This window comes from Carassius auratus, chromosome 20, assembly GCF_003368295.1.
Source record: "Carassius auratus strain Wakin chromosome 20, ASM336829v1, whole genome shotgun sequence".
In the NCBI taxonomy this organism is placed as follows: Eukaryota; Metazoa; Chordata; class Actinopteri; order Cypriniformes; family Cyprinidae; genus Carassius; species Carassius auratus.
This window is the reverse complement of record NC_039262.1, coordinates 930,809-948,054: the sequence shown is the minus strand read 5'-3', so window position 1 is coordinate 948,054 and position 17,246 is coordinate 930,809. Positions and strand designations below refer to the sequence as shown.

The following is a 17,246-nucleotide window of genomic DNA, read 5'->3' as shown; positions in this document are numbered from 1 at the left end:
ATCTGTGCAAAAAAAATTAATAAATAATCAAATCAAATCAAAATACTGAGAAAATCACCTTTAAAATTGTCCAAATGAAGTTCTTAGCAATGCATAAAAAATTATGTTTTGATATATTTACGGTAGGAAATTTACAAAATATCTTCATGGATTATGATCTTTATTTAGTATCCTACTGATTTTTGGCATATAGGAAAAATGTATAATTTTGATGCTAAAAATATACTCCAGCGACTTAAGACTGGTTTTGTGGTCCAGGGTCACATATAAGAGACAGCTTCACTGATTACATTTGAACGGCATAAACTCATGCTAGACTGAAGTCATTGATGATGTTTTTTGATAATGCAAATATTCTTTGCTCGCTTTCTGTAGCTGCTGTTTAAATAACTAAGGAATATCAAGACATCCATGTGCTACTTCACTAAAAAAATATATAACGTGTAGTTAACAAATTACACTAACATTGGGCTGTTGTATGCTGGAGTTGGTTCACTCTTAAGTAAAAATTTGTATAAATTAGCATGATAATATCTCAATGGCTGATGATAGGACTATGGAGCATATCGCCCAACACTATTAGCCATCCACATAAAGCTGTTAGAATTAGAATAAATTTTATGTCTCTGAACATAAATTTTAAATTTTAGCTGTTGAACTGCAGTTATTATGAATTTATGTCTTACTTTGAGAACAAGTAGGAGGCGTACTGTCTCGTATCCGATGCCCACTCTGTGCTTCCTCTCCCAGGTCAACCAGTTGCCAAAGGCCCCTCCCCCTGTCGTCACGGCGATTGAGGCGAAGGCGGAGCCTGACGGTCTGCACACCCAGGACGCTTGGTATCCAGGAGACAGTGGAATCCTCCAAATCCCTGCCACGCAGTCTCATTCCCACAGCAACTCACACATCGACCAAAACATTACACTGGGAGACACAAACACACACATATTGAGAACATTAGAGCAGTGTGCATCATATGGTTATCAGCTACACTGCTGAGGGACACACATTATTTCTTTAAGGTAACAAGTTGTTTAACATCAGATTAGAACAAAATTACCAATGAATGCACAATTCCACCACTTTCTGAGTAGGAGAGTGGAAAAAAAACAGACTGTTGCATCTTATTGTCATCATCGATTTTAAAATGTATTATACTAAGACTGGGAAATTAAAGGGCTTTATGTTCATAAATCTTTCAAAATTTGAAATTGAAACAATATATTCTTACTATTCACTATCTAAATATTTTCCCCTCAAAAGTAGGTGATTTCTTAGAAAACAAAGTACAGCTTAAAAAAAATGTCTTGGACAATGACCTGTGTTATATGGATGTTATAACAACGGCTAGCTAAAAACTATTAGTTATTCAGTCTAGGACAGATTATTCTTTGTGTTTCTAGTTAGAATAATCCATATAGACATGTGTAAAGTAGGCTTTATCTGAGCAACATTTGGACTTGGGTAACAAATTCCAGCAGATTTAAATACCCACCAGAATTCCAGTTTCAGACATAAAAGCAACTACAAGTACCTTTTGAAGTGTAAGGGATGATTTAATTAACCCTAAATAAGGTTATTGAAGGAGTTGTCGAATTAGAGTTTCTCAGGAATCTTTGTCAGCACAATAAACGATCAGACCAATGCTTTATTTGGCAAAGGAACATGTCTTGGCAGCCATTCCTGACCCAACCACTGGGTAGGCATGTTTGTTATTCAGCCGAGAAGTGATGCAATGCATCTTCAAAGGAAAGATGACCCAAAGTGGTCAGGACATCACACACACACACACACACACAACACCACCATCACTACCACTACAGGCAGCTGTGGATTTCAAAATGATCAAACCAAACATTTAATGTAAATGACTTTCTCCACTGCAAAGTTAAATGTACCTGTGGAATGAAGTCGATTTAGAAATCTAGTAATTTAGTACAAGAAGCCTTAATTAAATTTTTACTATACACAAATGTATATATGTAGCAACGACCTCTTGTTGTATCATCTTCCTATAGAGGTTTGTAAACTCTGACTATTTCTAATCTGCATATTAAGGTCTCTCAGATTTAAGTCTTTTATAACCACAAATAACCATTTCCATTCCTTTCAAGCAACAAAAAAATGAAGCATGAAAAATCCGATGTTGGTTTGAAAAAAAGCAATAAATTTGACTGACCAAAAAAACAAAACAAGAAATTATAATAAAAAATGAGATGCAAATTAGCCAACTGTGCCAAACAGTACAGTTATTGTTAGGAAAATTGGACTGGAGGAGAATAGATGACTTTTCACCACACAAGACAAGAAGTATTGGCTTTTAATAACCATCCTACTTCAAGCATGCTTTAAGCCATTTCTTTACAGTCTTCAGAGGAAGTCTAAGCATTTCAATCATTTAATTTCATGGCACAAATTTTTTCCATCCCAATGTAGTTTAAAGTGACGCATATGCCAAGCTTGTTAACAACCTAGTTATTTTCCAAAGCTCAATAATATGGTTTTAAATATACTTTAATGTGTTCTGATTTCTTGCTCGGAGAAACATTTGATATTAAAATGTGCATCTTAATGGAAAAAGTCTGTTAAATTTGTAAGGTATTTCAAAAGTACTGCAGCATTTGATAGAGCATTACACTGTACTGCATGTTTAAAGTAGTAAACAGTATGTATATAGAGCGCACAGCCAAATATTCCAATTAAATAAATGGCTGCTAGTCTTTGAATGTAAACTCCAGGAAAATACTGTGTAGGAGTCTAACAAAGGGTTGTAAACAGTGACCTGTGGAAATCATTTCAACAGGGGGTTTGAGTACGCCCTAAAACTGAATCATTCCTATGATATTTAATGAGAGTAATGGGACCCAGCTGAAATGAGCCAGTCATATCACACCCTGAGAGCCAGTTTACAATTGAATTTCCTTAGCCTTCAGCACAACAAATCAGTGCAAAAGAGAGCTGTGCTCCACAATCACAAAATCAAACCTATACCCTCACCCTTTTTAGTTATTACATAATAAATAAGACTGAGATGAGCAATCTGGATGCAGAAGTTTCCGTGCTTTGTTCTCACAGCAGACCGCCAGCTGCCCTTGCAATAATGTCTGCCCTTCCAGATAATCCTTTTAGTGAGGGCCACACTTGGCCGGTGCTTTATTAGCATTCATCCATATTTTATCATATTTATTCGGATTTGCCCTTGTGCTCTGTAGGCGCAAAAAGGCTTAGGCTCCCCTTGAGAAATTACTTCAGAAGCAAAAGACAGAATCAGAGACACAGACACATTCAGAATTTAAACATTAAAATTAATTTGTGCCCAAGACAAATGCAAACTGACTCTCTTGATTCACATTCACTATACACACACACACACATTCTGGATTGCTGAAATGACAAAAAAAAGTGCATTTTTATTACTTAATATTTGTTTACAATCATGACATAAGATATAGACTCTATCAATAGCCTAAAAAAAGCTGTTTTATTTTACACTTAGGGGTCATGTTAAGATTACATGTCAATATACATTATGTTACTTAAATTTTTAAAAACTAACTTATGTCTTAGTTTAATAAACACCATTGATTGTAATTTTATTCATAAAATTGATTGTAAATCAAATCATAAAAACATCATCCATTTTTAATACTGTAAATTATAATGCACTGATGAATAAATCCATGTATAGTATTTACAGATTATTGGTTTTAGTTTTTAAGTTTTCATTTTTTGTTTATTTAGACAAATAACTATCAGCTTGGCCATCACTAAAATAAATGTAAAAATTATATATATATATATATATATATATATATATATATATATATATATATATATATATATATATATATATATATATATATATATATATATTAAAATAGATCAGTTTTTTAATTATAACAATATTTCACAATATCACTGTTTTTACTGATTAATTCAAAGCAGCATTGGTGAGCATAGAATATTTTTTAACAATATAAAATAAATGTTTTCAACCTCAAATTTGTTTGTGTAATCTATCCATAAAAAAAAATTATATAGAGCTCAATACAAAGTACAAAAAAAAAAAAAAAAAAAAACGATTAATTTGACATACCCTTTATATCTAGGCTATATAATAATAAAAATAAAAATAAATAAAGCAGAGATCTATCAATTCCCTAACCCTAACAACCTATCAATGTCACTGTGCTAGGTTGAGTCAGCAAAACAAGAAGACTGAATTTCATTCTGGATGACATTCAGCAAGAGATATTCAGATACATTTTCCTTTAGCTTTACTGCAGTATTTCAACAACAGGAGACATATTTGAATATCTCAGTTAAAAGTAAGAGGTGAAGCCAAAGGTAAGTGGTGCAATCAAAGACATTATGTGAATAGTAAATGGTGAGGTCATGTGAGGAAGGTCTTGTTAACAGACATAACAACAGGGGAGTTCATGGTGAGGATCATTTAAATAACCTTCAGGTTCAATGAAATCTCACCCAGCTAAATCTCAGTCGTAATCATATTCTCAAAGAAACACTTCAGAAAATTGCAGAGTTCATATCAGCACTTGGAAAGGCACTCTGTCTACCAAAAAATAAAAAAGATTTGCCACTTTTGGGCCAATTACGCCACAATCAAGTCTTATTTCAGGCCCATTTTCAGACCAGGAACGAGTGTGAATTTGAATGTACCGTGTGTGGCACTCTCCAACATCCTGCTGATATCGCTGATGCCTCAGCACAAGGTCAACAGAACAATTATTTACCTATCGTTCAGCGGTATTTCCTTACACGAACCATACCATACACTGTAAAAGGGCAGGGCTGTTTTTGCATGACCCTGAAGTGCTCTGTGACTGCAGTGCTTTTCTAACCTTGTAACCAAACACACTTCCACACAGTCCATCTCTAGTGGCTTATTTGGTTCAATAATGAAGAATGTGTGTATCCACTTATTCACTCTGACACAGTGCCTGAGGGTCTGTTAAAACACACACCACTGCATTGTGTGTGTGTGTGTGTGTGTGTGTGTGTAGGTGTCAAGGGGGAAAGGGACCTTCACAGGAGTCATTTCAAGCATGCTTAATCTCTGAAGTTGTTCTTTTCCAAAAACATTACTTGAGGATTAATAATGATGGCTATTAGTAATCAGGACTGCTTGTTTCATGTAATGTAAAGTGCAATGGAGAAGAAGAAATTATGGCCCATAAACGGCCTTGACAATACATTACTTTTTCGTGTCTGCAAAAAGCTGTTTGCTTAGCTGAAAGCAATAAAGCAAAATTATTATCAGCTCTCTTATGTACAAATATCACTATCGCCCCCAGGCTGAACTGCAGTCCTTTAGTATTTAAGGGAAAGTGGCAGCAAAACAAAGCAAGCACAGGTGGGGCAGATAGGATTTCCCAACGGACTAGAACACATAAACAGCTCTACACATAGGAAATGTTTATTGATCGGAGGTTGACCCTTAATAAATCTAAATTCTTACATAATGAAGATCTAAACAATGTTTCATTTAAGTATCAACTTTGCCTCAAAAGTTTTCCCCAAAATCATTAGAAGAAATAAAAACAGACCCAAATTGGACAACTTTTAGGACAAAGCATTCAAATTCATGGATACATGGCTCAGATCATTTGATCATAAATATTATAATCTCTGCAAAACAGGCATTGCTGAGATCTCACATCTGGGTCCATTTTTACAACATAAAATCTGAGAAGCAGGAGACATAAGGTGATCTTGCCATTTAATCTCATTGCTGTCTAGGATAAACAATGTAGACCTAAAAAAGTAGCCATCTGTGATTTTTATTTCCTGTGGGTGTAATCAAAAACTGATCATCAGATAAAATATAAGAATTTACTATACAATATTCGAACAAATAAGGAAACTGTACTGACACAAATAAATAAATAAATAAATAAGCAAGCAAGCAAGCTACGCTGCACAGTGTCTAAAAGTACCAAAAAAAAAATCGAAGATGTCATTCAAATCATATGTTTGTTAAATTAAAGACTTGCACAACCTTAGATCTCAGAGTGTTATCCATAAGTGCAAATCTCATCTCAAGATCGTCTAAAAATAGACAGACGTGTACTGAACAGTAAGTTATCACAATTAATGCAACGTATCTGTTGATTAAACACCAGTCAGACAATATCGCAGTAGCCATTTCATATTTGCATCGACGAACTTGACGTCTCGAGCGACACCGACATCAGCAATGATCCACCTGGAAAAAGCAGCGAATGTCAGAATGATTTTACCTCTGCTTGTCGACGGCTACAGCGCTTAGATTGTCGCCTGTCGGAGTCGTGCAGAACAATTTCGCCAGGCTGCGGCAGCTGGACTGCGGGCTCGATTTTCCTCCCGCGCCGCCGGTGCAGAAGTGAAGTCGCGCGAGGACCGCGGCCAGGGCTCCGGGAGCAAAAAAACAGCCGGTTTCGCTTGCACGCAGACACGGTGCCAAACTGATCCGCACCCCGGGGATCTAATTAAATGCCAAGCCACGGGGGCGTATGGTGAAACGTTTATATATTTCGCCTTGCTATGCAAAACGATGTAGGTGAGAGTAAAACACACAGACACAGGACATCCGACTGTATCCCCAAAAAATCTATTGCATAAATAGCCTACTTCGTGTGTGTATACGGTGAGGGGAATCTCTCTTCGGTTCTTGGGTTTTGGAACAAACCCACTTGATCCCACAAGAAGCTTGTTTGTGAAATTCCGTGGAGGATTGCGGGCTATTTTCACCAGTGTTTCCGATCCTCGCTATAAAGCAATGTGCAACGTTTCTGAATTTAGGATTTGAAACTGTTGTTTTATATTGTCCACAGACTCAAGTAGACTAATAAAATACAGAAGACCCAGTGATATTTTAACACTCGTAAGAACCCATTGCATAAAACAAGGCCACTATAAATAGGCTCATTAATTTCGTTTTTTTTTTTTATAAACCATATACTAGAACATAAATCTTGTTTATGAAATTCAATGCAAATTTTGATCTAAATTACAGTAAGCTAAATTATAATTTTACCAACTAGTCGTCTTCTACTGTACATGTGTGTGCCTACCATGAATTCAAAATTAATTAAATGAATTAGTCTACTTTACTTTTGGTAAAATAAATAAATAAATAAATAAATCTCAGAATGTTTAAGACCTCAATTCACGGTGATTTGGTTAAGGTGCTATATCTTATTTATTTTGATTTTATTTTTTCTCCAGATTAAGTAATTTTAAACAGACTCTTTTAGAATAAAAAAAAAACTTTCCCTTTCTTGTCGTTTTATGAACTGAGATTATTAATAAATCTTTATTTATTTATTACGTTAATTGAAAATATATGTCACCATTCCCTGTGGTCATGTCCTCAAAGCTATTGAAAATCAGAAGTGGGGGGAAAAAAAGATAAAGATTCGCATATGTTGGATCTGGGTGTTGAATATGCATCGCAACCTGTTCAGGACGCCACACAAGGTCAGTGGGAACTGATATTGGTTGCAGAAATACACTAAAGCGTGTCTGTCATAGTCTACAGGACATGGAGTGAATCTAGTTATTGAATAACTGATCTAAACTACATCGAACTAGTTATTTTGCACTTTTTAACATGTTGACGTGTCGCGTGGAATTCTAACTTAATACATTAATTTGCTTAAAGCGGCAACAATTATAAGTGGCAAAAAATGTGGATGAATATAAATTAATCAGGTACATATGATTCACTCTGTAGAGGAAAAATATAAACATTCTACATTATTAGACGCTTTTAGAACTTGTCAACAGAACTGAGATATTATTGGAATAGCTGGATTTCCTATTTAAATCAAATCACTCGTGTCCAAATTGCAAACCTAAAAACATTTATATTAGATATTAGCCTAGCAGAAGCTAGGCTGTTTGACAGTAAACATGCAAGAAACAAAATGTAGATTTTATAGACTAGGGACCCTCAATATAAAAATCAGGATGTTCCCTGTAGCACTTTGCCATAATGATAAGTTTCCTTTGTATAATACTTAACAGGCCATTGACAAATATTCCTTCAAATAGTTTATGAAAATTTAATGGGAACCCCCAGATGCCTTCAGAAGAATAAAACTTAGATTAAGTTTTTGATCTATAAACCCATGCATTTATCAAAGAGGATGTAGTTTCAGGGGGAAATATTCATTCGTTTAATCAAAAAGAAAATCTTTTAAAAAGTTATTTTATTTGAAATTATTTAAATACAAATAATATATATTTTCCATTTACAATGACAGTTTTCTTGTAAACAAAAGTGGCAGATACTGTTTACCAGTCAATTCACCCCTTTTTCTGGCCGGTGAGTTTCTCGGTTTATGTCCAGGTATGATTTCTCATAATCTGTGCACTTCAGGTCACAGCTTTCTGTACACAGCACGAATAATGAGGCTACAATCTTTTTGGAACTATAATATTAAAATGTCTATTTAGCTGTAAAACTCTTAGATAAAACTGATACATAATTTTGATAAAATGGGTTGAGAATGAATGCATGTTACAAGCAGCCAGAAAATGACACTTTCCCTCTGTGAGTAAAGATTGCATTGTGTTTATGCTAATGAACACAAGGGGGGAAAAAGAAGTAAACGATTTCTGAATGACATTTGCAGTTTTCCAAAACGTATCTATAAATTACATACATTAGCTATTGGGAACAAACAAGAAAATCCAATTTCCTGTCATAAATTCAATATATATTAAAAAAAAGAAGACTAGGAAAATTAACTGAGAAAATTAAATGAAGAGATTACATTTCATATGCATTTCTACATTTCAAATAATTTCATATCAGTCAGCTTAACCCCTCCCACTAATTGACAAATGAACAGAACAGACTAATATTGTCACAACCACTAAATCAGCACTTCCAATACGCTGTCAGACCTTCCACTGGTGCAAAATAACATTTAAATGGGACAAAAATAATCAGATCCATAAAAAAGCTAAATCTACCCTTAATTTTGAGCCTCCATACATAAAACCAACAAAACCTGCAGAAATAAACACTGACCCTCCATTATTCCCATCACTCAAACTGACGGATTTGTATCAAACCATTTGCAATGTTTGTGTCCACAAGGAAATCGAATAAGGCATTCATATTTGATGAGAGTGGAATGTAAGACAAAATTATATTTAAAAAAAAAAAAAAAAAAAACGTTAAACTATGATCTACAATTGAGATATCTAGTTCCAAAATAAACCAGATAAAACCATTATCCTAAAGTGAAGTTTTGATAAGTTTGATCATTTTAGGTAAAAAAAAAAAAAAAATCCCAAATGTGTTTGGCTGCACTATGGCCAACAGATTAGTGTAACTGATGGGGAAAGGCTTCAGGCTGTAAACATGGTCTCCTTGTAACAACTGTACTCTGCAACAATGGGGACATTAAAAAAAGTCAGTGGGATGGATAAATTGGGGTGGAGAGAGACTTGAATTGTTCTAAGATTTCAATAAACATATGACAAACCTGCGTATTTATTGAACAGCAGCGGCATCAGGAGTTAAATCAGGACTAAACCATAGACCTGGCTGTGGAATGTCTGCAGTCTTTTTTTCTTTTATTTTTTTGTGAGGCTGTGACAACCTGCACTTGTGATGAGAAGCTGGAAGAAGTTAAGATAGGTGAGATTTATAAATGTATTGTACTTCCACACTTCATGACCATGGAGACAAATTGAGACGGCAACCCACAGCGGTGCAGTACACCCTTCACTCCGTCATTTCTGTTTAAGCTTAAAACGCACATCCACGTCCTTGCGGTTCATGCTCACTCCAGATTACTCGTCACACAGCCTCGTAAAAAGTGGAAACACCTGGTCAATTTGATATCTAATAAACTACATAAAACTACAAAATAAGGTAGAAAACACCCTTGAAGCCTAAACAGTGACATTGAAAAATGACAGCCATGAGGTGTGTGATTTTTCAGTGGTACTCTGGTTTTTATTTTTCTGACGCATTGGTTGGTCAGACATCTTTTTCGTTGAGTGGAGAGGAATCTGAAACACTGCTGGACCCCACAAATAACCACTGTGACAGCCCACTGATAACGAACGCAGGGAAAGGTAACCAACAGTTCCTTAAGTCTTATTTTGATTGGCAAAATAAAAGGACAGATTTGTGATTCATGAGTGTTTTGAACAGGAACATGGGGCATCAACGTCCTTGCCTCCTGTTTGCCTCCGGTGTGTGGCGGCCCAGAAGACGGCAATGGTTTGGAGCTATGTGGCTGTGTAGGAGCGTGTGTGTGTGTGTGTGCGCATGAGTGGGCACATGTGTGTATGAGCTGTGCTCAAGTCTGCATGAAATGACTGGTTTAGTCGTTATCTTCTTCGTCTTCGTCAGATTCCTCAATGCCATCACTGTCCTCCTGGTCATCCTCCTCTTCCTCAGTTTCTGGAATATCCCACTGAGGGTGGTTATCCATCAAGGCCTTTGCCTCATGAACCTCCAGCTGAAACAAAGAAGATTATAGTAAATAAATACATTTATATTAAAATATTATGTATGTATATGATGTATGCAATAGATATTTTTCATTATTTTATAGAAGATATTAACACCGTTCCTTGATCACCAAATCAGCATATTAGAATGATTTCTCAAGTGAAACTGGCTGAGGAAAAATCAGTTTTCATCACAGGAATAAATAGGATTTTAAAATGCATTCAAATAGAAAAGTTATTTTAAATTGTAAGAATATTTCACAATATTACAAAAATGTTTTTTTTAACAGATAAATGCAGCCTTGGTTTGCATAAGAACTTTTTCTTTTTTTAAATCATAAAACAAAAATCTAATAAACTCCAAACCTTTGAACATGCATCATCTTAAAATATTTTATAAATATTTTATAAAATGCATAAATACTTAATAAAATCAATATAAAAAATAAAAAAAACTTCATAAATATTTTATACATTTATGACAGAAATAAGAAAACATTTCCAAAAATGAGAGTATATAAAAAAACAAAAATAAGATAAAATAAACTGACCTTGAGTGGCTTGATCTGATCTAATCCCATGAATGAATCTGATCTGAGAATCACAGAATATTGATAGTTTCCGGTTTTGGTTGGAGCGGGGAATTTCAGTTCAACCTGAGGCAGACAGGAAGTTTGGATAATCATTGGTCATTTTACACAACTCAACAAAACCTAATACGGAGGAGTAATTGGGAGATATGGGGTGATTTATGACCCTTTTGTTTACATCCTTGCATTCTCATGCTCCTCACAGAGAGGAAGCACTCAGTGTGTCAGACAGAATTATGACAGGCGTCTGGCTGCTCTGTAACCAGACAGAGACTGCAGTATGGAGGTTGCCTGGCAACAAGCTATGGGGAAAACTGCTGTGCAGGAGACTGTGTAGCTAGTAGCATTCAGCCAGTCTCTCTCTCTCTCTCACACACACACACACACACACACACACTCGTTCTATTATCTTTCCATTACATTTTAATGACGGCACACCATATTTTAATTATAGTAATTCGTTTTTGTCATAATGTATTCAAACTCTAAATGCCTTTATATCTCTCTTGTAGGACTTCCAAAACAACAAAAACAAAAACCCCACCAAATTAATTGACTGAAAATCTCTCCAAATAGAAATACAGTACAGAAGTACACTCCCAATCCCGCAATGGCACAAACTACAGTCATGATTATATGAACAATAAAGAGATTTTTGGGCTCCCACTCCTTGTCAATATTGACTCAATAACAAGTCATTTGTGATTATCATTCTGATACAGACTGAACCAGTTTGATTTTAGTTTGATTTCAATTCAATTCACTATTTGATTCACAAACTGTTAACTACAACTACTAAACATTTGGTTGTTTGGCTATTTGAAATAAATCTGAAATGAAATAAAATACATTATTACACGAAAAACTTAAAACAGGTTGCATCTGAAACTATGTGAAATAAGATTAAAATGAAGCAAAACAGTAACTAAAGCAGAACACTAAAATTAAATGTGAAATAAAAGTACATTAAACCCAAATAATAGTATTGAAGTATTTAAAAAATAAAGTTGTTTTTTTTTACCATGATCAATCATTTACGATTACTGGAAAATATTTATTCTGATTCAAATCAATTCACTTATTCATATTTTGTGAACCAATTTGATAAATTCAAATCACTTCACTCACAAATGGGGTTACTAAAACTAAAACTATTAAAAACATTTTGAATATCTGAATGAAATATAAATATTACAAAAAAATAATTAATTAAATAAAAATTTGAAAGGTTGCCGTGGCAAGTAACTGTCTAAATTGAAGCAGTAAAATTACTAGCTGAATTAAAAAATAAAAAAATATGAAGCTAAAACTAAAAATTCAATAAATGACACCTAAACAGTAACATAAAAATAAAAAATAAAATAATAAATATAAACATTTAAAACATTAGTAAAAATTAAAATAGCAATCAAATATCAATTTGATTTGCAATCACAAATTTACTTTGCACAACCTTTCCACAAAAGGTTGTCTTTCCAATAAATATATTTAGCAAATTTTTCACAAATTTCTGACTTTAAAATTAAAAGACACTTTCAGGCCCATAAATCTTTGTAAAAACTAACTTCACACCACTGAACAACCAGGGTTTCTGCAGGATTTTTAAGCTCAAATTTAAGACCTTTTAAGACCTTTTTTTTAAGACCTGAACACAAAAAATGTATACCATATGCTTTATACCATAAACAGGCAGCACTAGACTTTGAATGTGCAGCGCTCATGTTTATTCAATGAAATCATAATGTTAGCCTTTTGAAGTTTAATCCTCACATTCAGCCATATCGCAATTCTGGTCTTTCCTTCCCCAAATTTAAGCCCTCTTGAAATAATAAGACAATTTTGTTCAATTTAACCTGTTAACTGTTACCCGTCCGCTCTGTGGGATGCCTACATTTACTTCACTATATTACAATTAAATCTAAAACTAATCTTGACACAATATATATCGTTGGAAAGGTCTAAGACTCACAAATATATATTTTATCAATGTTTTTTGTTAAAAATTATGTAGGAAAAGTAATAGATTAATTTATGACAAGAGTGCACCCTCAAAATCTACATTATAACAGGAATTTTGACCTTTGTTAAAAAAACAAGACTTTTTTGTTGCCTTTTTCTCCATCACATTTTAGAAATCATCAGAAGTTATATATCAACTGAAAACTTAAAATCTCAAAATTCATCCTTTAAAACTCATTTTAAAATCAAACATTGCATTGCCATGTAAATGGTACTTCAATATCATGTTACAAAATGTTTTCATTCATGAATAATAAAAATGTAAGTTTGGATCGTGCACTATAAAGTCAATGTTTCAAAAATGTGAGTGACAGTTAAGGGGTTAAGAATTTTTAAAGGCAACTAAATACAACTAAAGGTAAGACTTTTAGACACACAGAAACCCCTGACAACACAATTTCACACTTTCTATTCCTCTTTTAACTCTCCCGCACAAACAAGTGCTTGTGGCCTCACCTCCTCTGTGTCTCTGAGTGTGCACACATGGTTGGGCATAGACACCAGCGTCTGTTCCTTCCTATCTGCGATGTAGAGGCCACCACCACTCCTGCTTCTCCTCAGGGAAGTACAAGCTGTAGACAGGATGTGTGACCTTAGACTTGGTCTCCAATAGTGCCTTTTCCCGACGCTGGATGCTCTGTTTGTAGTGCCTCCCATTCCTACAGAAGAGATTTGTGGGTTATGGAAAGCTGCACTGCAATGGCTACAATCAGCAGTCCGAGGGATAGGACACAAACCTCCTCGTCATCTCCAGCAATCTCGTCCACCTCGGTGTCACTCTGCTTGTCACTCTCCTCATCCCTCTCGCTGGGTGAGTCCTTATTTCCCTCTGCCTCGTCTGATTCACTGCCTTTATCAGAGAGATCATCCTCTTCCGCTTTTGATGCAGCAGCAACGTCCTGTGAATGAGAATAAAAGAACATGGAGCTGGATGAAAGATTTTTTTACTTAGATATAGATGTGCATAATAGTAAAACTGACTAAAGTGAATAAATATGAAATATAGACTTTTGTTTTAATCAATTAATATAATTTTAATCAAACTTCTTATGCGTTAATTCGATCAAAAATATAAAATATCTGCAAAATATCTTTTAAAAATAAAATAACTTTTCTATTTAACAAGACAATTTTTCAGCAGCCATTACTCCAGTCTTTGGTGTCACATGATTTTTTCAGGAATCATTCTAATATGTTGATTTAGTGATCAAGAAAAAAAGTTTAAATGAGTTGTGCTGCTCCATTTTTTCGTGGAAAATTACACTTTTTTTTTTCTTCTTCCCCCAAAGTTCCAAAGAACAGGATTTATTTTAGATGACTTTTTTTTATTTTTTTTTTTTTAACATTTTAAATGTCTTAACGAATACTTTGACCAATTTAATGCATTCTTGCTGAATAAATGTATTCATATCTCTCCCAAAAAATATTTTGGATCTATTTTTTGAATGCTAGTGTTTATCGAATATAATTGAAGACAACACTGAATGTATACAGTTCTAGAATTCCCTACATTTCCTCCCACATTGCCATTGGCTTGTTTGGCCTTGTCTCCTTTGCCTGCTGTTGGGTGACTGGTTTCTTCTTAGTAAGTTTCTTCTTTTTGGACTTGGCAGCTTTTTTGGCTCCTTTATTTTATTTGCCAAACTTTTTGTTTTGTTTGTTTTGGCATCTCCTTGCTGCAAAGTACAAAATAATATTCATAAATCCTTTAGAGATTATAATGAGCAAACAACAAGATGTAAATTTTTAAGGTCACTATAAATTTACATCTGATGAACATGAAAGCATTACTACCGTCCTCTGCATTAGTTTCCTCAGTAGGTGGTGGTGCATCCTCCTCTTTCTCAAACATCTCCTAAACACAATCACAATTTAGTTCAATGTTGTTGTGCATTAAAACGAAGTCATATAATACAGACTGTTTTCGTCATGTATTGTTGCTGAAATGAAAAAGCTAATTCCTAAAAAAACAAAGAAGCTCAGCATTGACCTCTTGTGGATGTCTGCTGCAACTGCAAGATGTGCCATTCCCATGGCTAAGTACTTAGCGTAATTTAAACATAACTCACAAATCAACTGCTGTATTTGAAATAGCATTACACCCTCAGCCCTCAACTAAACATCTGGATGGACTCGTGAGATATTCTCACAAATGTACTACTTACAGACATCCTCTTCCGCGTCAAGGTGACTGTAACGGTGACAATGGATCCTGCCGTGATGTTATTGCTATCTTCATCATCCAACACTATGGATCAATGAAACATACACAGAGTTTAAAATCACATGTTATGTGATTTTTATTGAAAATCTGCTGAACAATCTCACCTTGAAGTTTGGTTTCCATGTTGATATAGGGAAAGCTGCCGAGGACCGCCAGGACCTCCTCATACTTCTCCTCCCCAAGGAATCTCAGCATGTTTCTCCTGTCAGAGTCCTTCAGACTGACAAGATCCTGCAACGTCCGTACCTTATACTGATGAGAGATGGGCCATATTTAGAAGATTTGAAAACAGTTTTTGCATAACAGCTTGGGGTATCAAACACAATAGTTTTAACAGATCCTTCTGTGTTCTGCAACGCCTTTCAGAAAGATGTACCTTCTTCGAGATACAGTATCGGAGGTGCTCCTCTTCAAAATGGGGCAGCTGCAGCAGAGGAGATTTGGCCTCCTGCAGTCCTTGAACCACCATCTGAGACAACTTCATGCAGTTCTCTATAGACGTCAGCCTGGAGCCCGAAGCCCTACCACAATCCAACATCAGCAATCATTTTTTAATCATGTGTCATTTTAATGATATACACCACTTTTGAAATAATATTGTACATTTTTTAAATTAGTCGCTTATGCACACCAAGGATGCATGGATGAGCAAATACACTAAAATAGGTGTGTAAGGAAATATATCGATATAAGGCAAGAATCAACGATTTTTTTTGTTTGGCGATACTGTATCGATTCTCAAAAACAGAATATCGATATTTAAAAAAAAATAAACAGTTGATTCGTTTTGAGTTTATATCCCAACCGCTAGAAGGCAGTCTACATCTCTAAACTTAAACAGTGTCAGGAAATACTAGCATTAGAGCACGCCACAAATTATTAGTTTGCTGCTTGTAAATGGAAGAGAAGAGAATTGATCCGGTTCCCGTTTCGCTGTGCAAAGGAGAAAAGTGTTGGGATTTTTTTGAAATACTCCGACTTGAACCATTACAGACACACACACACAAACACAGACTAAGCATGAACCTCGCAGAACTAGACAAGACAAGCATTTGTTGTTTTTTATATCTATATATATTACAGATCGTTTTGCTAGATAATATATGTGTAGAACCCTTTAAAGCTGCACTGAAACTACATTTTTAACCTTTAATCCGTTGAGCACCACTAAAGTCCACTATATGGAGAAAAATACTGGAATATGTTTCTCAAAAACCTTATATTTTTTGCGACTTTCACATCTTGGATGACATAGGGCTGAGTAAATTATCAGGAAAGTTTAATTCTAAAAGTGGAGCGATTCATTTAAAAACTGTTGCTGTAACTCCGTACTGTAGCATACAAAATACGTATTTAGTTGTGCGTTGTGTTTGCTTCATGCAGCTTGTCGGTCTCTGTCTAACCAGCTAACAGCAAGTTTGCTTGCAATGGTCTAGAAATATGTCGATGAATAGTGAATGTTTGTTGTTGTTATTATTGGAATTGTTAAAGAATTGAGCAATACATTGGTGTACAAACTGCAGTGCTTTATCAATACGTTTCTGCAATGGGCGAACACATATAGAGCCCTTTAGACCTGACCTCACAGTTACGTCACAACAGGCAAAACAAAGGGGAAACTGGAGGCAGCCAAGTCAAACCAGCACAGATTCAGCTACATAAGCATAATTTAATCTGTCGTTAAATGCAATAAAACGAGCGGACTGGACAGAAGCGTATCAAAAATGCTCGTGTTTGCAGTCCACACTTCTTGTCAGAAAAGGTTAAATAAAGTATTGTCTTTTGTTGTTATGTATTATGGTGTGCATTACACATCTCAAAGATTTTTTTACGCATCTCACGACTATGTTGCATATGAAATAATGTCTGTGTGCATGTGTGTAAAACAACAAACTGACGATTTATATGCTTAATGATCTGTAATTTTATATACA

The 17,246-nt window shown here is 34.8% G+C and overlaps 1 pseudogene; it reads right to left on the bottom strand.

Annotated features, from left to right (window-relative positions):
- Positions 1 to 9,605: 9,605 nt before the first annotated feature.
- The window catches only part of LOC113037881 (translocation protein SEC63 homolog), a 7,937-nt pseudogene continuing 296 nt past the window's right edge, over positions 9,606 to 17,246 (bottom strand).